Below are 26,578 nucleotides of genomic sequence, written 5' to 3' on the forward strand. Positions count from 1 at the left end.
CATTTACAGAAAGTACTTTACCAAGCATCTGCAAATGTAGTCTTTGCCTCCTAAACCAGTAGAATTCAATAATCACACATTCCATAGACACATGTGTGCATCTGTGTGTGTTGGCAGGGTAGGGGCCAGGGGAGGTGGAGATAGAGAGACAGAGACAAAAGCAAGAAAGACAGAGATAGAGAGAGAGAGAGAGACAGGGAGACACAGAGAAGCATTCAGAACAAATCCATCCTATTGAAAGTGAGCCTTAAGGGTCTTGGGGAAACCCTAGAACCTAGAAAAGATTTTTCGATCAGAACTCTCTCTCTCTCTCTCTCTCTCTCTCTCTCTCTTTCTCTCTCTCTCTCTCTCTCTCTTTCTCTCAGTGTAAATACATAGACGTATTACATGCATGTGTATGTACATTTTTAAAGGCCCCCTACTCCATGTTAATAAAAAATTGCTTTATGAGTTATGGGCCTGTCAGACTCTTGTGAAATGTCTTAGAGAGTAATCCTGAGACTAGTGGAACAGACTGGAATCTAATTGTTCTTTCTTTAAAAATAAAACTTTCTCATATTTTAAAAGCATTCTGTAGAAAAACAATCTCGAGATCAAGATATAGGGAATGAAAGCCCATTCTACTCACCCAATCTGGGATAAAAATATAGAACATAGCATGTGAAGGGTATTAATACATACATACATACATACATACATACATGTGTGTATTGTATATGAATGACTGAAAAAGAATGGGGGAAAAGTAATTGGAAATGGGAGACTGATGGAGGCCTTTTGGAGGGAGAGCATGGAAGAAGGATCTTCAGAGAGATATAATAGAGTGATCAAAGAGCAATTTGGTGGCTTTGAAATACGTTGAAGCCCAGTCTCCTACAAAGGCTCTTTGTGATATGCGAGCTGAAGCAGAAATAAGCACGAAACTGTACAGGAGGTCTTGCTATTTCCTGGCAGTCAAGGAAAGGGGGAATGAGTGCACAGGAGATGAGAAGGGAGAACCTCACATGACAATTGCCTTTTCTTGCCTGGAGAAAAACACACAACATTAAGGGGAAATCAGGGAACAGATCTTTTGAGAGGTGAAATCCTGACTGTCCTGGAAAGACAGGGACAGGCATGGAAAAGAATAGCAAATGAAGAATATTACCTAGGAAAAGTTGGAATGAAATATTATAAAGTAAGCAGTAGAGAATTCTGAGAGGAACATTTCCTTTATAATAAAAAGGCTGGGCTCGTAGCCTCCATGGGTGGTTCTAGGGCTTATCAGCCAGCACTTCCCTTTAAAGGCAGTGGACTTGAGTATAATGGGGGTGGTCAAGCCCCATAGTTTTCCATTCTGACTGGAGCAGATGCTGCTGAAGCTTATATGGAGCTGAGCTGGGCTCTCCAGACACTTTCAAGGACATATGTGCTCAGTGCTGAAGAATTTCAAAGCAATCTTCTGACCTGCATGAAGGCATCAGGAGGAAAGGAGCTGCATCAAAGCTGAGATACTGGAGAAAAGACCTTAAAAAAAGTAACTCCATGCTCTGGTACTTACTTTCTCCCTATTTATTAAACTTGTGGGAACTCTATGGAAGCTCACTCTTTCTTGGAGTTCTTGGGTGGGAGCAGAAAATGGCTATGATAGTTGCTCAGATATGGCAAACCTGAGCCTGCACCCCAGTCCTCTGGCTGATATTTCATTTTGTTTCTTTCCTGAGCCTGGGTGATTGAACAGTGATCATGAGAGGGTCATTTTTAGTTTTAGAAAAAACCTTATGACTAAAGAATCTAGGACTTCATGGACCCCTCCGTTGAAGCTAACTAGTAGCAAAAGGAACTTCTACATTTATACTCTTCTCAGCAAAGATGCCTACTGCCAGAAGAGAGAGCCAAGCTATGTCCTATTTGGACAAAAGATATGGACTTTGAGGGAATTGTTTGGAGAGTGCAGTGTCAGGGTGAAGATACAATAGCTATTCAAGAGCTCTAAATAAAGAATTGCACAGGGCTCACTAGGCACACATGTTCAGGATGCTTCAAGTGGGAGAGAGGAAGGATCCCTCCCAAGATCCCTATTTCGAAAATTTTCACTCCACAAGGCAATCTTAAGGATCGGGAATCCCAAATGCTTTTTTTGGTGGCCACTTATTGTGAAAAGCAAACTGTAAAATCTAGATATCTGAAGTTCAATTAAATAATTAAATTCAAGTAGCTTTTCTGGAGCATGAATTATGTGTAATGAATGTACAGTGTCAAGATTTGAAGGATATCTAAAGTGGTAAAAGCCATTGTCCATTTCCTCATGGAATTTATAATCCTGTAGGGGAAGAAAGATAAGACATAAACTCAAAGGAATATAATATAGAGTATATAAAAGAACTACAATCTAATACCAGACTTCAAAGGACAGAGGACTCCTTTTCTGTTTGGTAATCAGAAAACATTCCATGAAGGAAAAGAGAGTTTTATATCCTGTAGGAGACAGAAACTTTACAAATTTTTTAATAAATACCTGTCCTCTATGAGTTTGCATTAGAGAATAGAAGTGTCTTATTAATATGCAAATAAACAAAACATAAAGATACATTGCTTTTTAAAAAAATGTTTTAAATAAAAAGTCTTGGGATTTATAGGTTATGGATTCTGGTTTTCACTTTTGTCAATGTATGCTTATCAGTCTTTTGTGTTTTAATAAGCATTTCTTTTCTAGAAGTGGAAATAAATTGCTGTCTTGTACCTTATCTACCTCGGACATTGAACACCTTTCTTCTTCCTTTGGGCTAGACCCTTGATATAAGTCAAATCTTAGGCTTAAGGTGGTTTACCAAGGACTCTAGTTTAGGGGACACAGAGAGTCAAAGGAAAAAAGAACATGACCCCCCTATTTAGAGGCCAAATTTCCCTCAGGACTGACCTTGGAACATACATGAGCCAACCCTTGAGGGATTCCTTATACAATGACCACTATCCCTCCAGAGAAGCAAGTGGTCTGCTGTTTTATAGGAAAATGAAGATGGGTATAAGGAGAAGTCAAGAGGTTGAGCAGTCACACCATTTCTTTGGCCATGCAAACCTTACATAAGACTGCACTGAAGTCCAAAGAATCTCTATGTTTTTCTGGATCCCAGCTTATTTGATGAGTCTGGATAAGTAGAAACCCCTCTCTTGCTTTTTTAAAATGACCTCCCTGAAAAGGTCCCACTTGTACAAAAATATTTATACCATCTCTGTTTGTTTTGAAGAATTGGAAATCAAGGGGATGCCCATGAACTTGGGAAATGGCTGAACAAGTTGTGGTCTATCATTGTGATCTAATACTATCATGCTATAAGAAATGATGAGTAGGTAGATTTCAGAAAAACCTAGAGAGACTTACATGAACTGATGCAAATTGAAATAAGCAGACCAGAAGAACATTTTACACTGAAACAGCAATGTTGTATGATGATTGATTGTGAATGACTTAGCTATTCTCAGTAATATGAAGATCCAAGACAATTCCAAGGCACTCATGATGAAAAATGCTACCCCCCTCTAGAGAAAGAACTGATGGAGTCTCAATGCAGAGCAAAGCTTACTATTTTAACATTTTGATTTTTTCATACTTGTATTTTTCATCTGTATTTTCTTTCACAGAGTGATTAATAAGGAAATGTTGTGCTTCACAGCACATATATAACCTACATCAATTTGCTTATTGCCTTGGGGTGGGGGAAGGAGGAAGGAGGGAGAGAATTTGGAAATTAAAATTTTAAAATGTGAGTGTTAAAAGTTGTTTTCATGTGGAAATTGAAAAAATCTTAAATAATTAAATTACTTCCCTGGCAAACCAATTAGCACTCAACATAGATTTATCCTCCTTCCATCTAGATTTAAATCAGAGCCTGACACCCTGGTGCAGTGAGAAGACTATGAATTTGGAATCATTGTTGTTCAGTCACTTGCAGTTGTGTCTGATGACATCATTTGGGTTTTTCTTGCAAAGATACTAGAGTAGTTTGCCATTTTCTTCTCCAGGTCATTTTACAGATGAGAAAACTTAGATAAATAGGGTTAAGTGACTCACCCACAGTCCCACAACTGTTCCTCAGCCCTTTCTGAAGCCACAGTGGCTCTCAGGTATATGCCCATCTTCCAGGTGCAGGATCAGTTTATTAAGAATGACTCTAGCAATAATTTTGTCAGCAATGACTTAGAGGGAGATAGCCCTGTGATTGTCACAGGAAAATCTATTCCATTTACCCTTATAGAGATGGAGAATGGAGGCATCCTTGAACTCCTGTGGGATAACCTCCTCTTGTTCTATAACCTAGAAACTTTCAGTCAGCTTTTGTATGAGCAATGGTCCCCCTACCATGTAAATCTCAGCTGGAATAGAATCAGCACCAGATGCTTTGCCACAGGAAAGGAGCCTAATGGCCCTCAAAACCTCTTCTTCAGTTGGAATTTCAGCTAAGGAGGGATTGACTTCAACTTGAGGTCAATGGTCAATGGCCTCAGCATTGATAGATGATGGTCTGTCGAGAACCCTATGGAAGTGTTCAGCCCATCTCTCTAGGATCATGTCTTTATCACTAATCAATGTGGCTCCATCAGCACTGAGTAGTTGTGATGTACCGTAGGTTACTGGTCCATAAATAGCTTTCAGGGAATCATAAAACAACTTTGAATTGTTACTATCAGCATAAAACTCAATTTCATCTGCCTTCTTACTGAGCCAGGAATCCTGCATCTTTCTAAGCTTTGCTTGTACTGTGCTTTTGATGGAATTAAATGCTACCTTCTTAGAGGTGGATGAACTATCCTGCTGGTAAATCCTGTGGAGTTCTCATTTTTCATTTAGCACCTTCTGAATTTCCCCATCATTTTCATCAAACCACTCTTGGTGTTTGTGAGTGTTCTGACCCAGATGAGCAAATGCAGTGCTGTACACCAAATCTCTGAGAGCTGCCCATTTCTTTTCTGCTCCACTGTTGCCATCTGTATGTTGGCTCAACTTTCCCTCCAAGTGAGCGGCAAACTGTTCACACTCAGAGAAGAGCTCGAATTTGTTGACACTAATTCTTCTGGTAGTCATTTTGCCTTGGGGGCGACGCTTTTGATGAATGCGAATATTTAACTTGGAAAGGATGTTTACGATCAGTCCAGCGCTCTGCACCACACATTGCCTTTGTCACTCTCATATCTTGTCTGTCTCTTCTCCTTACAATCACATAATCTATTTGATGCCAGTTGTTGTGAGGGTGCATCCGTGAAGTTTTATTACATTTAAGTAAATGGAAGAGTGTTGGTGATGAGGTCATGCAATGCACAAGTCTTCAGCAGTAGATGACCATTGCTGTTTTTTAGCATGATGTTTTCAGCCATGTTGACAAATGCTTTCAATGAGAATGAACACGGCATCAAAGTCAACTACCATACTGACCATAAGTTCTTCAATTTCAAAAGATTACAAGTCAATGCTAAAGTGGAAGGGAGTGTAGGTGCATGATTTTCTGTTCACAGATGATTGTGCACTCAATGTAGCCTCTGAAGCAGAGATGCAACAAAGTATGGAACAGTTCTCTGCTGCCTGTGCTAATGTTGGTCTAATCATTAACATCAAATAAAACCACAGGTGCTCCATCAGCCACCACCACACTATTAATACTTGGAACCATCTGTTACAAAAAATGGAGAAGTTTTGAATGCTGTGGATAAGTTACTTACCTTGGTAGTGTACTTTCCAGGGATACACACATTGCCAATGAGGTTGATACACGCATTGCTAGACCTAGCTCAGTGTTTGGGAGGCTCTGAAGAAAGGTTTGGGAGAGAAGAGGTATTAGACTGACTACCAAACTGAAGATCTACAGAGTCGTTATGCTGATCCCATTGTTATATGCTTGTGAAACATGGACAGCCTACCAGTGCCATGCCAGGAAACTCAATCGCTTCCAGTTCAACTGTCTTCGGAAGATTTTGAGGATCACCAGGCATGATAAGGTACCAAACACTGAAGTTTTTGCTTCAGCTGAACTGCCAAGTATTCAACCTATGCTTCAGAGAGCTCAACTCCCACGAACTGGCCACATTGTTCAAATACAAAATTTACACTTGCCAAAAATATCATTTTATGGAGAACTTGCATGCGGCAGGTGATCACATGGTGGCCAGAAGAAACATTATAAGGACACTCTCAAGGTCTCTCTCAGGAACTTTGGATTTGACTATGCAACATGGGAGACACTGGCACAGAACCACTCAGCATGGTGTGCCCACATAAGAAAAGGTGATGTGGGGGGGGGGGGTGGAGCCAAGATGGTGGAGTAGAAAGACGCAAATACACATAGCTCCGAACCCACAACCCATACAACATCTGTATAAAGTAACTCACGGCGAATTCTGGAGGAGTGAGGCCACAGAACAGTGGAGCGAAGGAGATTTCTGTTCCAGAGGGACCTGCAAACCTCTCGCAAAAGGTCCGTCGCTCTGCAGACGTGGAGCCCAGCCCAGACCTGCCGCGGCCGCGGCACCGAGAGGAACAGATCCGAGCAGGCTTCAGGGACGGGATCTCCAGTGGCCGCACAAATCCCTCCACCCACAGGTGACGGGGGTCGGTGAGAGAGTCTCTTTGGCGGGTCGAGAGGGGAGTGGGGTGCCCCCATAACTCAGGCCCCCTCGGGAGGCAGAAGCTGAGAGGCAGCGGCAGACCAGGGCTCCCCAAGCAGGCAGGAGCCTGGATCCATTGTTGAAGGTCTGTGCATAAACCACCTGAGGGAACTGAGCCTGAGAGGCGGGCCTGCCCAGACCTGAGCACCTGAACTTAATCTCACACTGAATAGCAGCCCTGCCCCCTCCAAAAGCCCTGAGGCTGGAAGCAGCATTTGAATCTCAGACCCCAAACGCTGGCTGGGAGGATCAGGAGGCAAGGTGGGTGTGAGGAGAATATTCAGAGGTCAAGTCACTGGCTAGGAAAATGCCCAGAAAAGGGAAAAGAAAAAACACTATAGAAGGTTACTTTCTTGGTGAACAGGCATTTCCTCCCTTCCTTTCTGATGAGGAAGAACAATGCTTACCATCAGGCAAAGACACAGAAGTCAAGGCTTCTGTGTCCCAGCCCACCCAATGGGCTCAGGCCATGGAAGAGCTCAAAAAGAATTTTGAAAATCAAGTTAGAGAGGTGGAGGAAAAGCTGGGAAGAGAAATGAGAGACATGAAGTCAAAGCATGAAAAGCAGGTAAGCACCCTGCTAAAGGAGACCCAAAAAAATGTTGAAGAAAATAACACCTTGAAAAATAGGCTAACTCAATTGGCAAAAGAAGTTCAAGAAGCCAATGAGGAGAAGAATGCTTTCAAAAGCAGAATTAGCCAGATGGAAAAGGAGATTCAAAAGCTCACTGAAGAAAATAGTTCTTTCAAAATTAGAATGGCACAGATGGAGGCTAATGACTTTATGAGAAAGCAAGAAATCACAAAACAAAACCAAAAGAATGGAAAAATGGAAGATAATGTGAAATATCTCATTGGAAAAACAACTGACCTGGAAAATAGATCCAGGAGAGACAATGTTAAAATTATGGGACTACCTGAAAGCCATGATCAAAAAAAGAGCCTAGACATCATCTTTCATGAAATTATCAAGCAAAACTGCCCTGAGATTCTAGAACCAGAGGGCAAAATAAATATTCAAGGAATCCACAGAACACCGCCTGAAAGAGATCCAAAAAGAGAAACTCCTAGGAACATTGTGGCCAAATTCCAGAGTTCCCAGGTCAAGGAGAAAATATTGCAAGTAGCTAGAAAGAAACAATTCAAGTATTGTGGAAATACAATCAGGATAACACAAGATCTAGCAGCCTCTACATTAAGGGATCGAAGGGCATGGAATAGGATATTCCAGAAGTCAAAGGAACTAGGACTAAAACCAAGAATCACCTACCCAACAAAACTGAGTATAATACTTCAGGGGAAAAATTGGTCTTTCAATGAAATAGAGGATTTTCAAGCATTCTTGATGAAAAGACCAGAGCTGAAAAGAAAATTTGACTTTCAAACACAAGAATGAAGAGAACCATGAAAAGGTGAACAGCAAAGAGAAGTCATAAGGGACTTACTAAAGTTGAACTGTTTACATTCCTACATGGAAAGACAATATTTGTAACTCTTGAAACTTTTCAGTATCTAGGTACTGGGTGGGATTACACACACACACATGCACACACACACACACACACATAGAGACAGAGTGCACAAAGTGAATTGAAGAGGATGGGATCATATCTTTAAAAAAATGAAATCAAGCAGTGAGAGAGAAATATATTGGGAGGAGAAAGGGACAAATTGAATGGGGCAAATTATCTCTCATAAAAGAGGCAAGCAAGAGACTCATTAGTGGAGGGATAAAGAGGGGAGGTGAGAGAAAAACATGAAGTCTACTCTCATCACATTCCACTAAAGGAAAGAATAAAATGCGCACTCATTTTGGTATGAAAACCTATCTTACAATACAGGAAAGTGGGGGATAAGGGGATAAGCATGGTGGGGGGGGATGATAGAAGGAAGGGCATGGGGAGAAGGGTGCAATTTGAGGTCGACACTCATGGGGAGGGATAGGATCAAAAGAGAATAGAAGTAATGGGGGACAGGATAGGATGGAGGGAAATATAGTTAGTCTTATACAACACAACTATTATGGAAGTCATTTGCAAAACTACACAGATTTGGCCTATATTGAATTGCTTGCCTTCCAAAGGGAAGGGGTGGAGAGGGAGGGAGGTAAAGAAGTTGGAACTCAAAGTGTTAGGATCATCTGTCGAGTAATGTTCTTGCCATTAGGAAATAAGAAATACAGGTAAAGGGGTATAGAAAGCTATCTGGCCCTACAGGACAAAAGAGAAGACGGAGACAAGGGCAGAGAGGGATGATAGAAGAGAGAGCAGATTGGTCATAGGGGAAATTAGAATGCTTGGTGTTTGGGGGGGGGGGGGAGGGGACAAAAGGGGAGAAAATTTGTAACCCAAAATTTTGTGAAAATGAATGTTAAAAGTTAAATAAATAAATTTAATTAAAAAAAAGAAAGAAAGAAAGAAAAGGTGATGTGCTCTCTGAGCAAAGCAGAACTGAGACAACACAAAGTGAATGCAGGACGCGCAAATTTGCAATATCCACCCCAAATATTCAAATAGACTATCTGTGCCCAATCTGTAGTAGAGCATTCTGAACCCCTATTGGTTTAATCAGTCACAGTCGGATACACTGAAATTTCGGTTTACTAGGTGATGTCATTTTGGTCCTCTTTGAAGACGAAGGACAACAACCACCCAAACATAATCCTTCCTCTACCACTTACCAGTTGGAGACTGATTTTTGAAAACTCATTGCTGTTCTAACCTTAGTTTCTTCATCTGTAAAGTATCTGAAATAATACTGGTTTACCTACTTTGCAATGATAAGAATATTATCCGGAGTATCACATAATTACACAATTATTTTATATAGTGCTCATTATGTGCTGGGCACTGTGCTGAGCACTTTGCAATTATAATCTCATTTGAGCTTCACTCCAACTGTAAGGGCAAGTAAAGGAGGATCTTTTGCTGTTTTTGTTTTAGTATAATCAAGAAGTATAATGCCTCTATTTGAATGTGACTGAGGAGGATCTTTCCCACCCGTTGTCAGTCCTGGGAAGATTTGTGAGGTTTAAGCCTTTAGTTACTGAGGCACTGGTTCTTTAAGGGTGTGATGCCCTTTGACTATAAAAAGTGTATAAAGTCTCTGAGGTGCAGTTTTATTTTGGGGCTTAGTTTTGGTAAGAAAGTTTGAGTGCCAGAGAAGGACACTGGGAAGCTGCTAAGGAACCTCCTGGCTTAGAGAACTCAGATGTCATGCTTGCCTGACCAGACAGGTGTCTGTTGAATTATGGTCAGAGGAAACCATGTCTGTTGATTACTTTGGGGTCCCGGGTATTGACTCCCCTGAACCAGGTGAATGATATATGTGCTTGACTAAAGGATTGATAAAGGTGCTTGATGAAAGTCATTGTTAACCCCTCAAAAGTTGCCTTTCTTTTTATGAATGCAGATCTAAGAACCTGGGATAGAAGGTCCCATTGTGTATGTGGGGGTGCTTATTGTTACAACAACCATCCATGGGAAAGAGGGACTATTATTTTCCCCATTAACCCCACTTTACAGTTGAGGAAACAGAGGATGGACCACTTTCCCCATAGATGATCATAAATGATGGGTGATGATGTCATCTATAGCCCTTAAGGGCTCAATGTAGGACTCTCCACCACAGACTCTGAAAACAACCCCACCCTCTCCCCAACTCTTCACCCCCATGTCTATGTGAAGGTTTGTTTTCCTACCTTGGAAAAATTGTCACTTGTTCCCAGGGCTAGTGGCTAGGAAATCTTGGATCATGCAGGAAGATGAGGGTAGATTTCCCAGGACTGCACTCCAGCCTCTGCTGGGAATTGTTAACTTGGAGGCTGTATTGCAATTGACTTCGAAGAGCCCAAACCTCTGCTACAAGGGTGCTCAAGTCACTCCTCAGAAACCCTTGGTGATAGATATCCCTGCTGCAAGCTGAAAGATCAAGGGACAATTTGGTGCAATTGAATGGGAGTCACATCCTGTGGAGTTACATCCTCTTGACAGAACTCCCTACCTAACCCCACCCATCCAAGCTGACTCCCTTTTTTCCTACTTTACCATCTCTGCCAATATTGGCACTAGTCTCTGAAGGCTTGAAATTTTGGCATGATCTTAATATCCATCATTCCTCTCCTTCCCATCTTATATGCAAGCTATCATTAAGTACTACTCATATTCTCTTTGAGATGTCTCATTTCTATCCCTTCTTTTGAACTACAAGCATTCTGAGCTCATATTCATCTGATCAGTCATAGCCGGATTCATTGTCACTTCACTCTAACATCATCGTATGATTTTGGTCCTCTTCAAGGACAGAAGAAAAACAACCAACCAAACAATCGCTGCTTCTCTCCAGGATATCATCATCCCATTCCCACATTACCTGCTTCCTGCAGTTGCTCTGCCTTGCCACTAATTTTACCCTCTGACATCTGGAAGACAACATCTAAATCCTCTTTCAAATTACAGCTTTGTGTAGCCATAATGCACCCTGCCCCTCAACTCCAGTCTTTTCTAGGCTAAATTTCAACACGCACCATACAAATTTCCATCTCTGTTGCCTGTTGTCCTTCTCTATCAATTTCTCCAAATCTTACCCTCTCCATACCAAGCTCATCTCATCATGTTTGCAATACACCTTCTCTAACTTCCTGTTTTTATTTTCTCCTTTATTAAAAGGGAGGGAAATGAAGTGATGTTTAAACAAACTTCTTTCACTAAGTTCCTTCTTTAATTGTCACTTTTTTTAAACCCAAACTCGTGATTTCCTTCATACAGGAAACTCCCAATAGGAACATACCACCACCAATGCCAATCTGTAACTTAGCATTTCACACAAGTGCTCAAGGTCCCATAGTTTGTAAATGTTAACAGGATTGGAACTCAGACTTCCCTGACTTCACCACATCACAAAATAGATAAGATAATTTGGGGGAGAATCATGTGTATAAATTGAGCCTTAAAGGAAACTTAGGATTTCAATAGGCAGAGGTGGGCAGGGAATGCACATCGGGCACAGGGACATATCATTTCAAAGGCAGAGATGGGAGATGGAGCATGATTTCTGAGGAAATATAAGAAGGCCACATACAATGCTATCTCATATTAATATTGTTTCAGCTAAAGCCCATATACCATTTTAATGTGAAATACTGTCAAAACAAGTCTTCCTTAACCTTATATTTAAGCAAATAAATTTTTTTTAACCTAAATCTGAAGTTTTAACATATCCCCACTAAATAATTTTTAATCCAGCCCTCTATCTTCTATGGCATACTATCCCTTTTAAGCATCTTGTTAGTGACCCTTAAGTCTTTTTAATATTTTATTTTCCCCCCAATTACATGGTATAACACTTTTTAAACATTTAAAGAGATAGTTTTGAGTTCCAAATTCGATCCCTCTACTTGGCCTCTTCCTGAGACAGTAAACAATCAGATTCCCTATTCAATTTTGTCTTGTTGAAAGTCATGAACATTTTATTTGCCTAGTGTCAGTCAGTCTTGGTTTAGAAACCCCACCACCTCCATAGAAAACACATTCTACTGTAATTTGGAAAAATTATATTGTCCGTATGATGGATAGAGAAGACTCCCCCAGCTTTTCTGGGCTCTGGACAAAACTACCAAGTAGGTGTTAACAAGAAAGATGAGCTGTGGGATTTGGGCTACAGGGTTGGATGTCTGCATTATGAGTATCTGAAATCTGCTCATTGTGAAACTAAGAATCCAGAAGTATTCTTCTACTTGAAGGCAATGCAAGTGGATTTCTTTAAAATCCAGTCTATAACTTGAGCATTTCAATAATTCATCCTGAATTTGTCTTAAGTAATATATCTGGATAAGGTTGACCTGTGCTCTCTTGCTGTCAAGGCTGCCTAGACATGAGCCCAATCACAACATGGACAGTTTATTCCTGCAATTTGTGCCTGAAAATGTCTCTCCTCTTTTCCCCACAACTCCAACCCATCTTTCATGGTATCTTTCCAAGAACGAATACTGTATCTCTGTGGAAGATGGAGTTCCCAGGCAGAGAGCTGGGGCAGGAGACAGATAGGGGCGAAATCACTTACCCTTCAGCATCTGCTTGGGTAGAGGGCTACATAGAGGGTTATGTAGACCTGCAGCTCAGACTGCAGGGACTGGAGGACTCTGTGGTTCTCCTCATCCTACTGCTGGAAGAGGATGATTTTGTGCTGGAGCCTACCAGGAAAAAGTGCAGGGCTTTGGAACACCTGGGATTCCACAGGGCAACAGACCCATCAGGACAACATCACTGTGAGCTAGTGATACTCTCTAGAAGCAGGTGCCTTAGATTGGAGTAGGACACAAAGAGAACAGCTACCATAAAGTCTTTCAGTGTTAGAGCAAGAAAGGTGCACTGCATATCACTGAGGGGATTAATAGGCCCTCAATAGAATTCTATGTATTGGCACAGGGGCAGTGGATAGACTACTGGACCTGGAATCCTGAAAGACTTGAGTTCAAATCCTGCCTCAGATACATCATAACTGTGTGACCCTAGACAAGTCATATAACCTCTGTTTGTCTCAGTTTCCTCACTCATAAAATGGGGACAATAATAGCACTTACCTCTCAGAGTTGTTATGAGAAACCAATGAGAAAAAAATGGTAAAGCTCTGGGCACAGTGCCTGGCCCATAGTAACTGCTATATAAATGTTACCAATCATCATCATCATCATCATCATCATCATCATCATCATCATTCTTATCTAGTTTAATCTTCACAACCGTCCTGGCAAATAGGCTACAAATGAAATCGAGATTTAGTGAAGTTAAATGGCTTGTCCAGAGTCACATGGCTAATAAACTTCAAAGGTAAGATTTGAGCTCAGACCTTTCTGACTCTAGGTCACTCTAAGCCTCCTATCTACTGTGTCACCTTGCTCCCGATTTGTTGTTCAGTCGTGTCTAATACTTTCTGACCCCATTTGGGGTGTTCTTGGCAAAGGTACTGGAGTGGTTTGCCATTTCCTTCTCCAGCTCATTTTACAGATGGGGAAACTGAGGTTTAGGTGACTTGCCCTGAGGGTCACAAAGCTAGTAAATGTCTGAGGTCATATTTGAACTCAGGTCTTCCTGACTCTAGGAACAGTGCTCTATCCACTGTGCCACTAGCCAAATGTCACTAGTCATATATAGAAAGAAAAGGAGGTTTCTAGAAAGGAATTTTCATGAAGTTAGGGCAGGAGACTACTGGTAAATGTTTCATTGCCTAAAAATATATACAACACAGACTTTCATGTTTCATATGCATTCTTACCATTTTTACTATCACTTTCTTAAATCTAGACCAGGACTTCTTAAACTTTTTCCACTCATGAACCCTTTTCAAGTTTTAGCAGCATTGTTGGGATTTTGTGGCCCAATGGTATGTATAGAGCAAAGGGTACATGCTTTATGTTCAGAACCAAGGCTACAGTGAAGTGTTGCCAGACACACCCCACATCCATTATGGGTTTGATTTTTAATTAATTTTTTGTTGTTGCAGATTCAGAAACCTTTTCCCATTGTCAAATTTTTCAAGACCCTATGTGGGATCGAAAATCACAGTTGAAGAAGCTCTGCTCTACACCATCAACAAAATACTATATCAAGCCTTGATATATAGTGTTTCTTGATTTCTGATGTGTGAATACTCACTCTGAAAACTGACCATCTGGCTCCCTGAGCACATCCTGATGGCTTCCAGCACACTCCTGACTTAGGGCTTGGAACAAGGGTAGTTGGGATCAGAGGCAGAGAAAGAAACTCTGTCTCTTTACAGCCTGTCTCGCCTGTCTTGCAGAAGCTATGAGACAGAGGGCTGCCCTGCCCCTAGACAGGCCTGGCTCACCTGTTGTTTTTCTCCTAGAGGGAGAGCTGCTCCTCTCAGAACTGCAGGATCACCTGCTGCCTCTCCTTCAGGTCCTCAACCATCTGCCACTGCTCAGCTTTCTGCCTCTCCAGCGTGGTCTCTAGCTCTTGAAGTCTGGTGTGGGAGGCCAACAAAGCCTTGCTCAGACGCTCCAGCTCCCTAGACTGCTCTGATGGGGCAGAGAAGACAGATTTGGGTTTGTGAGGCACCGAGGTATCTAGACGCCTTGGAAACTCCCAAAACCCACCAAAGAAGATGAGAGCTCCACCACAAGAGACTTGGCAAACTGAGAAAAGAGTTAGGTAGAAGGAGAGACCCTATGCCTGCAGATGACTATCAGGAGTGGGAAAATATCGGACTCTACCACAGGGCAAATGGACAGTACTTTTGTAGTCTTAAGTCACAGTTAGTGACTTAAAAACAAAGGAGCAACTGGGCACTCAGCTTAGCCTCCTGGAACAGAAAAGCTACACCTGCTTCTCTCTGGCAAAATTTTCTATACAACATGTTTGAGAACACACACTGAAAACACTTGTAGTGAATATGATGCTTTCTTCAGTTGTCTCAGTTACATCTGACTCTTGGTGACCCCCTTTGGGTTTTCTTAGTAAAGATAAGTTTCTTAGCAAAGATGAATGGAGTGGTTTACCATTTCCTTCCGCAACTCATTAGACAGATGAGGACACTGAGGCAGACAGGGTTTAAGTGACTTGCCCAGAGTCACACAGTGAATAAATATCTGAGGCCAGATTGGATCTCAGGACTTCCTAATGTAAGGACTCTAGATGTAACATTCAATGCAGCTCCTACATGAAGCCAGATAATAAGGATAGTGCTAGCTTATATTAATATATATCCTTTAGGCACCATCACATTGGAGGGAGCTGGGTAACCTGATGGGTAGAGAGCTGGATTTGCAGAGTCATGAAGACCTGAATTCAAATCCCTTTTCCCAGAATTGCTTTCACTCTCAATTTCATCTGGAAATCAGAGGGTAGTCATAAGTACTAAGAGACATGATAACTTCTCGTTTATGATGGGTATTGTATTTCTTGCCTTCTCAGTGGGTGGGTGAGGAGTGGAGAAAGGAAGAAAATTTGGAACTGAAAATCATTTTTTAATTTGAATTTTTAAAAATCATAAAAAAATAATATTTAATAGAACTTTAAATGCTATATAAATGTGAGCTATTATTAAATATTGGATGAAACAACACTAAGGGCTAGGTAGAACAAGTAATAATTATCTTACTTTTGCAGATGAAAAATTTAAGGGTGAGAGAGAAATTTCTCTGTGGTCATAAAGTAGGGAATGACAAAATCAGGCCTCAAACCCAAGCCTTCTGTTCCTAAGGCTCCTTGTTCTTTCTATTATGTCTCTCCTTCGGTCACAGCCTGCTAAAGGCAACTTAACCAGGGCTATGGCACCTAGAATGTTGACTTCTATGCCCCCTCTGAACCGATGGATGTTCTCCCATGGAAGAAGGAGTCCACATCCAAAGCCACTCTGAGAATTCTGAGTATCATGGAGCAATGGAAGAAGTTTCAGGAATTCCCCCACAGATAGAGGAGGCCATTGTCTGGGGTCTTGCCCCTCTTACCTTTGGAGAGGTGGTTCAGCTGAGCCTGCAGGTTTTCCTTTTGTGCCAGGAGGATTCTGATCTCATTGCCCAGCTGGGAAACAGCCTCCAGACTTAGCATGTGAATGCTAGAGGAGGAGCCTGTTACAAGAATGAAGCACTGGACAACTCAGTTGAGTTACGTACACACAGCATCTGTATTGACTTAATGACTGGCTCATTCCTGATTCCCAGTGGTTCCAACTCACCACAGTCAAAGTCCACCCAACCTCACTTTTTATTTTTACAGGGCATTTATCTGGTAGATCTAGGGAATTCTGTAGACCAAATATATCTAGAATTTTAGGGAGGCATTGCAGGAAGCTTCTCATACTATCCTTGAGGATGGGATGGAGAGGTGTGGGGAAGATGAAAGTACAGGTAGGTGGATTCCAAATGAATTGAATGACTGGACCAAAGCAGAGAGATACATATTAACCTGGAAGGAAGTCTCTAGAAGAGAGCTTGAGGGACCTGCCCTTGGCTCTGGGGCATTCACTATTTTTCCATATGACCTGGATAGCCATTGAAGTAATAAATGGTGTGTTTACCTCATTTCCAGAAGGCTCCAAGGTAAGAGGGATAAGGAACATGTTGGTTGAGAGAGTCAGGTCAGGATTCAAGGGAAAGGAAGAGAACAAACTCCAGGGTAACTGTGGAGAAACCCAAAAACATCTCATCTGGGCTTTGCTTTCCAACACCAGCCAGCTCAGCACCAGCTAAACTGAAGCATTTTAGCTTCCACCTGAAAGAACCAGAGGCCACAACACACAAAACCTCAAATTCTAGGCACAAGAACAGTGGGACAGAGCTCCTTGTGCCTAGAATACAGTGATCTGTTTTAAAAGCCAGGAAAAGGGTGATTATCACGAGCAAGAAGCAAAGTTGAAAAGAAAAGACCATAGAATGGGGACAAAGACAAAAACACAAATATCAAAGAGGTCAGCACTGAGACTGTACTCCCATCTGAAACTTCAGAAGAGAATATGAACTGGTCTATACCACAAACAGCCTTCTTGGAAGAGCTCGGGAAGGATATTAAAAGTCAAATTAGACAAACAGAAGAAAAACTGAGAAATGACTTTAAAAATGTTAAAAAAGAAATCACAGAAGAATTTAAAAGGACAACTGGACAAATGGAAAAGGAAGTACAGTAACTAACTGGACAAAATAACTACTTCAAAGGAATAATTGGACAGATGGAAAAGGAAATGTAAAAGTTAACTGAAGAAAACCGTTTGATAAAAATTATAGTCAGGCAAGTGGAAGCTAATGACACTGTGAGCCATAAAGAATCAGTCAAACAGAATCTAAAGAATGAAAAGATACAAGAAAATGTAAAATAACTAATAGGAAAAACAACTGACCTGGAAAATAGATCTAGCAGAGAAAAACCTAAGGATTATTTGCATATCAGAAAGCCATGATGAAAAAAAGAGCCTGGACTATATCATCCAAGAAATCATCCAAGAAAACTGCCCAGAAATCCTAGAGCCAGAGGGCAAAATGATCATCAAAAGCATCCACCATTCACCTCCTGAAAGGGACTCCAAACTAAAAACAACAAGGAATATCGTTGCCAAATTCCAGAAATATCAAGTGAAGGAGAAAATACTGCAGACAGCCAGGAAGAAACAATTAAAATATTGAGAAATTACAGACAGGATCACACAAGACTTTGAAGGTACGACATTAAAAGATCAAAGAAACTGGAATACAATATTCCATAAGACAAAGGAGGTAAGGAGCTGAGACTACAACCAAGGATTAATGATCCAGCAAACTTGGGCATAATATTTCAGGCAAAGAGATGAACATTCAATGAAATAAGGGATTTCCAGACCTTCCTGATGAAAAGGCTAGAACTCAATAGAAAATGTGATCTTCAAAAGTAGGTCTCAAGGAGGCCGAAAAAGGTAAACAGGGGAAAAAAACTGTTACTCATTATGGGCAATCTGTTAACATCCCTATAAGGGAAAATGATACTTGTTAATCTTGAGAATTGTATATTAATTATGAAATATAAAAGAGATATACATAGATAGAGGGGGTGGGTATAAATTAAATGATCTGATGATAATAAATGTAATTTAAGGGTGCAAAGGGATTTTAATGGAAGATGTGAAAAGGGGGAGGCAGAAAAAAATAAACTCTATCCCAGGAAGAGGCACAAAAATATATTACAGTAGAGGGAAAGAGGGGAGGGAGACAAGCATTGTTTGAGAGGTATTCACATTTGATTGGATTCAAGGAGGGTACAACAAACTCAGTTAAGTATAGAAACACAGCTAGCTCTATAGTCAGTAAGAGGCTAAGTTGAAAGGAAAAGGGAGGGGAGGCAAAACAAGAGGGAAGTAGTAAGGGGGAAAAGGGATTAAAAGAGAGGGGTCTGAAAGAGGGGAGAGAAGACTGAGGGATGCAGTGGTCAAAAATTAAAGCTGTATCATGGAGGGGAAGGGAGAAGGGAGAACTAAAAGCATAAACAAGGGGAAAGGGAATGGAAGGAAAGACACACAAAGTATTCATGACTGTGAATGTGAATGGGATAATCTCTTCCATAAAATTGAAACAGATAGCAGAACGGATTAAAAACTATGATCCAACAATATGTTGTTTACAAGAAATGCATTTGAAAAGGGGACATACACACAAAGTAAAGGTAAAAGGTTGGAGCAAAATGTTTTGTGCTTCAGCTGATGTAAAAAGAAGCAGGGGTAGCAATCTTAATCTCAGAATAAGCAAAAGCAGAAATAGATCTAAACAAAAGAGATAAGGAAGGTAAGTATATCCTGCTGAAAGGCAACATAGACAATGAAATAATTTCATTATTGTACATATATGCTCCAAGTGGTAGAGAATCCAAATTCTAAGAGGACAAGTTAAGGGAGTTACAGGAAGAAATGAACAGCAAAAGTATACTAGTGGGGGACCTCAACCTCCCCCTCTCTGAACTTGATAAGTCTAACCTCAAAATAAACAAGAAAGAAGATAAAGAGGTGAATAAAACTCTGGATAAGGTAGATAGCATAGAATTCTGGAGAACACTGAATGGAGATAGAAAGAAATATACATTTTTCTCAGCAGTACATGGCACATATACAAAAAGGGACAAGGTACTAGGGAAGAGAAACCTCATAATTCAGTGTAGAAAGGCAGAGGTAGTCAATACATCCTTCTCAGATCATAATGCAATAAAAATTAGATGTAATCAGTGGCAATGCAAATATAAACCAAAAACTCATTGGAAACTAAACACTCTAATCCTAGTGGGTTAAACTACAAATTATAGAAACAATCAATAACTTCATTCAAGAGAATGACAATAAGGAGACAACCTACAACAAAAGCCCAACAGCAAGAGATAGAAAAAGAAATCCCATTTAAAACTATGTTAGACACTATAAAGTATCTGGGAGTCCAGCTGCCAAATCAAACTGAGGGACTAGATGAACACACTTACAAAACACTTCACACAAATAAAGTCTGATCTAAGTCAGTGCAAAAATATCACTTGCTTACGGATAGGAAAAGCTCATATAATATAAATGAGAAATCTACCTAAATTAACTTACTTATCCAGTGCCATAACAACCAAACTATCAGATAATTATTTTTGTTTTGTTGTTGTTGATTGGTATATCTTGTAAAATATGTTGTATGTCTTCTTTTTTATTATTTATTTGTTTTCAGTGTTCTACTATCACTTCTATCTTATGTTTTCCCCCTCCCCCTCCCTTCTTCTCCCCTACCTCCCCACTCTCTCCCTAAAATGGCATACAATTTTATATAGGCTCTACACATACATTTCTATTAAATGCATTTTCAACTTAGTCATGTTGCATGGATTCAGCCATTCCCCAATTAAAGGGCATCCCCTTGATTTCCAGTTTTTGGCTACAACAAAGATAGCTAGAAAAAATAACAATATCAAAATTCATCTGGAAGAACAAAAGGACTAGAATATCAAGGAAACTAATGAAAAGAAATGTTAGAGAATGTAGCCTAGCCCTATCAGATCTCAAATTGTATTATAAAGCAGCAATCATCAAAACCACTTGGTACTGGATAACAAACAGAGGGGTAGAGTAGTGAAACAGGTTGGGTACCAAAGGCATAATAGTTAATGAATATAGCAATCTACTGTTTGACAAACCCAAGGACCCCAGCTTCTGGCATAAGAACACACTGTCTGTCAAAAATTGCTGAGAAAACTAGACAACAATGCGGTGGAAACTGGGCATAGAGCAATGCCTGAAACTGTACACAAGAATAAAGTCCACATGGATACATGATCTAGGTATAAAGATTGATATTATAAACATATTACAGGAGCAAGGAATAGTGTGTTTGTCCAATTTATGGAGAATAGAAAAATTTATGACCCAAGAAGAGATAGAGAATATTATAAAGTTCAAAATTAATTAATTAATTAATAATCATAATTCTGATTATGTTAAATTGAAAAGTTTTTGCAAAAACAAACGCATTGCAACCAAGATTAGGAGGAAAGCAGAAAGCTGGGAAAGAATTTTTGCAGCTAGTGTCTGTGATAAAGGCCTCATTTCTAAAATATATAGAGGACTGAGTCAAATGTACAAGAATATAAGGCATTCCCCAACTGATAAATGGTCAAAGGATATGAAGAGGGAATTTTCATGGGAACAAATTAAAGCTGTCTTTAATCATATGAAAAAATGCTCTAAGTTACTATTGATTAGAGACATGAAAGGAAAACAGTTCTGAGGTACCACATCACACCCATCAGGCTGACTAACATGACAAAACAGGAAGATGATAAATATTGGAGAAGATGTGGGAGAGTTGGAACACTAATTCATTGTTGGTGGAGCTGTGACCTGATCTAACCATTCTGCAGAGCAATTTGGAACTATGCCCAGACAACTACAAAAATGTGCATGCCCTTTGACCCACCAATATCACTTTTGGGAGTCTATCCCAAAGAGATCATAGAAATTGGAATGGGTCCTACATGTAGAAAAATATTTATAGCAGCTCTCTTTGTGGTGGTGAAAACTGGAAATCAAGGGGATGCCCATTAACTGGGGAATGAATGAAGAAGTAGTGGTATAAGAATATAATGGAATACTATTGTGTTATGAGAAAAGATAAACAGTAAGACTTCAGAGAAGCCTGGAAAGACTTCTATGAACTGATGTTGAGTGAAAAGAGCAGAACCAGGAGAACTTTGTACACAGCAACAACCACAATACACAAGGAATTTTTCTGGTAGACTTAGTTCTTCATTGCACTGCAAGGACTTAAATAATTCCCAATAATCTCTTAAGGTAAAATGCCTTCCCCATCCAGGGAAAGAACGATGGAAATCAATCATAAAATCAAGCAGATCACTTTCTTTCTTATTATATTTTGGTTTTTTTTAGGATTTCTCCCATTCATTTTAATTCATCTATGCAACATGACTAATATGAAAATGTATTTAATAGGAATGTATGTGTTGAACCTATATAAAACCTTATGCCACCTCAGGGAAGGAGTGGGGAGTAGTGAAGAAGGGGGAAAGGGATGAAAAACATCTAACATATATGGAAGTGATTGTAGAACACTGAAAACAAATTAAATAATAAAAAATCAATAAATAAAATGAAAAAAACTTTCCAATGGACTCTTGAGGCAAAACACCTTCCACATCCAGAGAAAGAACTATGGAATTTCATCACAGATAGATAGAGATCATTTTCTTTTGTATTATGTTTCCTTTTGTTCTGTTTTATAGTTGTCCACATTCATTTCAATTCTTCTATGCACCATGCATTTAATAGGAATGTACGTGTAGAACCTATAGAAGACTGTATGCTGTCCCAGGGAGGGAGTAAAAAAAATCTTAAGATACGTGGAAGTGATTGTCAAATACTGACAACAAAATAATTCAATTAAAAAACAACTATAATGTATCCTGAGCTCTTTAGAAAAGCTAAGCAATCTTACTACCATCTAAAGTAATGCTCAGTTCATCAGTCTGACAGCTTTGGACCCAGGACTTACGAAATAAGGCTTGGTATTGCTCTAGCTGGCGGGCCTGGGTTTGGACTGTAGCTTCAGACACTAGCAATTTCGCCTGGAGATCTTGGTAGCCTTGTTTCACACTGTTCCAGTTGGGACCAGAGATGGTAAGTTGACCCCTGCAGACTAGATTGTTCTAGTGACAGCCCTTGGCTGTTCACCTGAGAGAGTCAGAAAGGGAGAGTTAGTCAATAAAGAGACTCAGTAGAAGAATGGGTATTAGACCTCTAAAACAGAAGATTCTGAGCAGATGCCTAATCACCATCTTCAATGATTAGAAGGGTATTTGGTAATGTGGAAGAGTGATAATACACGGTAGATTTAGGCTTAAGGTAAAGTCAAAGCTTCTAAATAATTAGATCTGGACAAAAATAGAGTAAGCTTCCTTGGGTGTTAGTTTGTTCCCCAAAACTAGTTTTCAAATGCAGACTGGATAGCTATTCATTAATGTAGCTAAGCAGTGCAGTAGATAGAGCACTGGGTCGGAAATCAAAAAGACCTGAGTTCAAATCCAGTTTTAGATATTTATTTTCTGTGTGGCTCAGGACAGGACACTTCACTTCTGCTTGCCTGAGTTTTCTTATCTGTAAAGTGGAGATAATAATGACAGCACCTACCTCCTAGACTTGGTATGAGGGTCAAATGGGATGGCAATTATAAAACACTCAGTAAATCTGTGCAGTGTTATCACCTTGCTGACAAAGGTTCATATGGTAAAACCTATGGTTTTTCCAGTAGTAACGTATGGCTGTGGGAGTGGGACTATTAAAGAAAGCTGAAAACTGAAGAACCGATGCTTTTGAACTGTAGTGCTGGACTGGACTTTTGAGAGTCCCTTAGACAGCAAGGAGTTCAAATCATTCAATACTAAAAGAAATTAATTCAGGTTCTCCCTATTTGAGATTTGCTTAGCAAAAATATTAGTATGCTTTGAACATTTCCTTCTCTAGCTCATTGGACAGATGAGGTAACTGAGGCAAACAGAGTTAAGTGGTGTGCTTGATCAGGGCCACGCAGCTAGTGTCTGAGCCTGGAATTGAACTCGGGAAGATGTCTCCAGGGCCAGTTTTCTCTCCTTTGTTGCTACTGTTCACATATAAAAAAAATCAGTAAGACTAAGTATATATCATGGATTAGATAAGGACTGAGCTAAAAGAACTCTAAGGTACCTTCTAATTCTGAGATTCTCTGATTAACACCCCTGGGACACCCCTATCTTGATGTTGAAGTCATACTTGGGGCAAACCAGAAGGAAGCATCACGATTGTTTCCCAGAACAATCAGAGGGAGTGGGAGGGTGGTTCCCAGAAGGGAATGGAATGATGATTAACTACTACACTTCAAACTTTGGAGGCTCTAGGGGACCCTACCTCTACCTCCTACATCCTACTTTCCCTGGCTTCCCCACCAAGTTAAGGACAGATAGAATGACTCCACATTCAGGTTTCTTTCCTGGAAGCCTATACTTACCTGGTGGTCATCCTTGCGTTTTAAGTCAAGGATAGACACAAGGTCAATGATCTGTGACCCAGAATACAGCCCTTTGAACGCCCTGTCTTGAAGCTGCTCTGCCTAGGAGTCCAAATGACTTCCATCTTCCGTCTGTCAATCTCCATGGTCAGGCTGATAATAAGCTGTGCATTCAGCTTCTTGCCCCCTCCTTTGCTATTCAGGGTCAGCTGGTCTCTCAGAAGGCTGATCATGGCATTGGCATTCTGGAGCTTCCCCTGCACCTTTCTGACCTCAGCACACTGGCTGCCTTCTTTGAAAGGCCCTCTGGCATTCTCCACCCACCATTCTTCCTCCTTCTTCTTGTCTTCCTCCATTTCCCAGCCTTCAGACATTGCTTCTCCCATCTGCTCCTTCAGCTCCACATTCTCCAATTACTGACTCAGCAAGGTGTTCCTACAGGATGCACATACAGGCACAGGGTACCAGGCTTAGGACCTCAACAACATTTCTGATGTTCTCCTTAACCAACTGAAGTATGTGATTACAGTTGATTAAAGAATTACAAGTTTTGTTGTGGAAGGGGTGGAAAATGGCTTTCCCATTTCATGGATGAGAAAAACAAGGCACAGAGAGGTCAACTAACACCGCATGACAGAGGCAGGACTAGACTATCAAGTCTTCTGACTCTTGGTTCAGGCTTTTTCCCACAATGGGCAAGATTGGATCCCAGTTGCTGAAGAACCAGCAACCTCTGAATTCTCAGAAAGAAATCTGTAATTTCTTGTGTGAGACAAAAAGCAAGAATATTCTTGCTTGGGACACATCAATTCCCATGAGTTTTGGGGGATTTTTTATTCATACACATGCAGTGTTTTCTCAGTAGGTGATGATTGTGATGAGGGAAGTCCCAATAACATTCACAGGGCATTCCAAAGAAACTAAGTTTTTTCTAATACATTAGGGCTCTTTCTCTTCTACCCAATTCTTTACCAAGGCAATGATGAAGGGCAAAATGATTTGAACTTTGCATTCTCTACTATTTATACTCTCTCTCTCTCTCTCCTCTCTCTCTCTCTTTCTGTCTCATAGGTACACAGATTAGCTAGACAGATACAGGAAGAGAGACAGAAACAGAGACAGAGACAGACAGACAGAGCTGGAGAGACAACAGGGAGTGCACCTCTGATTTCATTGGTGTAGGAGACTTTCCAGAGAGGCAATTTTCTCCAGCAATATATGTTGTCACTGCTTCTAGATCGTAAACTCTTAGAGAGTTTCCTAGAGTCCTGAGGTTGACCAGGATTATGCAGTCAGAATATGTCAAAGTTGCTGCTTAAACCTAGGTCATCTTGTCTTCAAGGAGAGTTCTCTATCACATATACATTTTATTCAGCCCTTTGATTGCATCATTGTGGAAACAACCTCTCCATTCTGATCACCAACTTGTATGCAATTTAGTCTTAAGACAGTAGTCTGGACCACTTAGAAGCCAAGTAACTTTCCCACAGTCATAAAGTCAGGACATGTAAGACTTGGAATTCAAATCCTGGTCTAGCCAGCTCTCTCTCCATTACACACCATAGTATATGTATCAGTATCATATTATAAAAGTAGATTTATGGCTCAATGAATAGGGCATTGGAATTGGAATCAGGAAGACCAGGGCTCAAAGACCTTCTCAGGCACTTACTACTTATGTGACCCTGGGCAAGTCACTTAGCACTTCTGTACCTCAGTTTCCTCATCTGTAAAATGAGAGTGGTGCTCTGGAGGACCTCTGAGATCCCTTTCACCTCTAAGTTTCTTAGCCTAGTACTCCAAGTCCACTACTCCATTCACTATGACATCCCAATCTCTATTCCATAACTAGGATTCTATCCCAACTGTACATAATAATAATATATTAACCTTTATCTGACACTGTTTTCTCAACTGTATAATGGCCCAGCATTGTTGTGAGGATCAAATGAGATAATATTCATTAAGCACTTCACATAGTGCCTGGCATTATGAAATGATTGTTCCCTCCCCACTAGAATCTAGGTCTCCCAAGTGCCAAGACCAGTGCTCCTCCTGCATGTAGCCCAGTGCCTTACCCAACTGGGGCAGAATAAGCCTCTTGGGCATCATGGCACTTGCCTGGAAGAATTCCTCTTTGCCAGGTGCCTATTTCTGATCTGATATGGGAAACAGAGCAGAATCCAGCTTTCTCAAGCTGGGCTTTCAGATCCTTCAGTTCCCCCTTCAACTTTTCTCTTCTGTTCCAGGAGTTGATAGATCTCTGCCTTTGGGAAGATTATTTCCTCCTCAAGGTCACAGTTTTTGTCTCATCTTGACGGGTAAAGAGGAGTTAGATTAGAATATTGGGTATCCTATGTCCCCACACTTTTCTCTAAAGCCTCTTTGATGTACTGATAAGAAATCAAGGTTTAAATTGGTTAGGTCATCCAGGATGAGAGTATCCACAAACCAAGGAGTTAACAATGAAGACCACCAGGCAGAAAGAAGTAGTCAGACCCCATGACCTTTTCTATCTTTCCAAAGTGCTTTGCTGGCCCGTAGAAATGACAGTACATAAGGGCAGTAAATGGACCTTGTGGGGCAGGGAGGGGATGTACATACCAGAGAAGAAAGAAGAGACTCCGCCATCGGACAGGTCACTTTAGCATGACTGCTGACGGAGTTGATAAAGCCTAAAACAATTTGTATTTTGTTTTAAAGGAGAGAAACTGGGTCTCTCTACTTTATACCTCAACTAGGTTGAGGTATAAGGATGCTATGATTCCCTTGTTCCTACTGCTTGAAAGTTCACCTAGAGTAGCTTCCAGAAAAGACAGTGAAGGACTACAGTACTGCTAGTACATCATCGGTACACAAGGTAACCCATGGGCTGTCCAAGCAGAAATGACAACAAGCTCTTTGGCCACAGAATAAAAAGCAGAGGAATGAACTGAAGTCACAGAG

The 26,578-nt window shown here is 40.6% G+C and overlaps 1 protein-coding gene across 16 annotated transcripts in view; it reads right to left on the minus strand.

The window, feature by feature from the left end:
- LOC140527550 (myomegalin-like) overlaps positions 1–26,578 on the minus strand; it is an 80,919-nt gene extending 54,341 nt beyond the window's left edge. For 10 of the 16 annotated variants that reach the window (XR_011974830.1, XR_011974837.1, XR_011974833.1 and 7 more), the window contains exons 1-7: positions 26,237–26,578; positions 23,633–24,067; positions 22,145–22,323; positions 16,672–16,773; positions 16,103–16,222; positions 14,482–14,671; positions 10,337–13,392 (exon numbers count right to left, since the gene is read on the minus strand). The gene's annotated coding sequence lies outside the window, so the exon portion shown is untranslated. The remainder of the gene's footprint in view (positions 1–10,336; positions 13,393–14,481; positions 14,672–16,102; positions 16,223–16,671; positions 16,774–22,144; positions 22,324–23,632; positions 24,068–26,236) is intronic. The other 6 variants (XR_011974831.1, XR_011974835.1, XM_072644569.1 and 3 more) reach the window with 6 other exon arrangements.

The sequence above is a fragment of the Notamacropus eugenii genome, chromosome 2 (assembly GCF_028372415.1).
Source record: "Notamacropus eugenii isolate mMacEug1 chromosome 2, mMacEug1.pri_v2, whole genome shotgun sequence".
NCBI classification, from domain to species: domain Eukaryota; kingdom Metazoa; phylum Chordata; class Mammalia; order Diprotodontia; family Macropodidae; genus Notamacropus; species Notamacropus eugenii.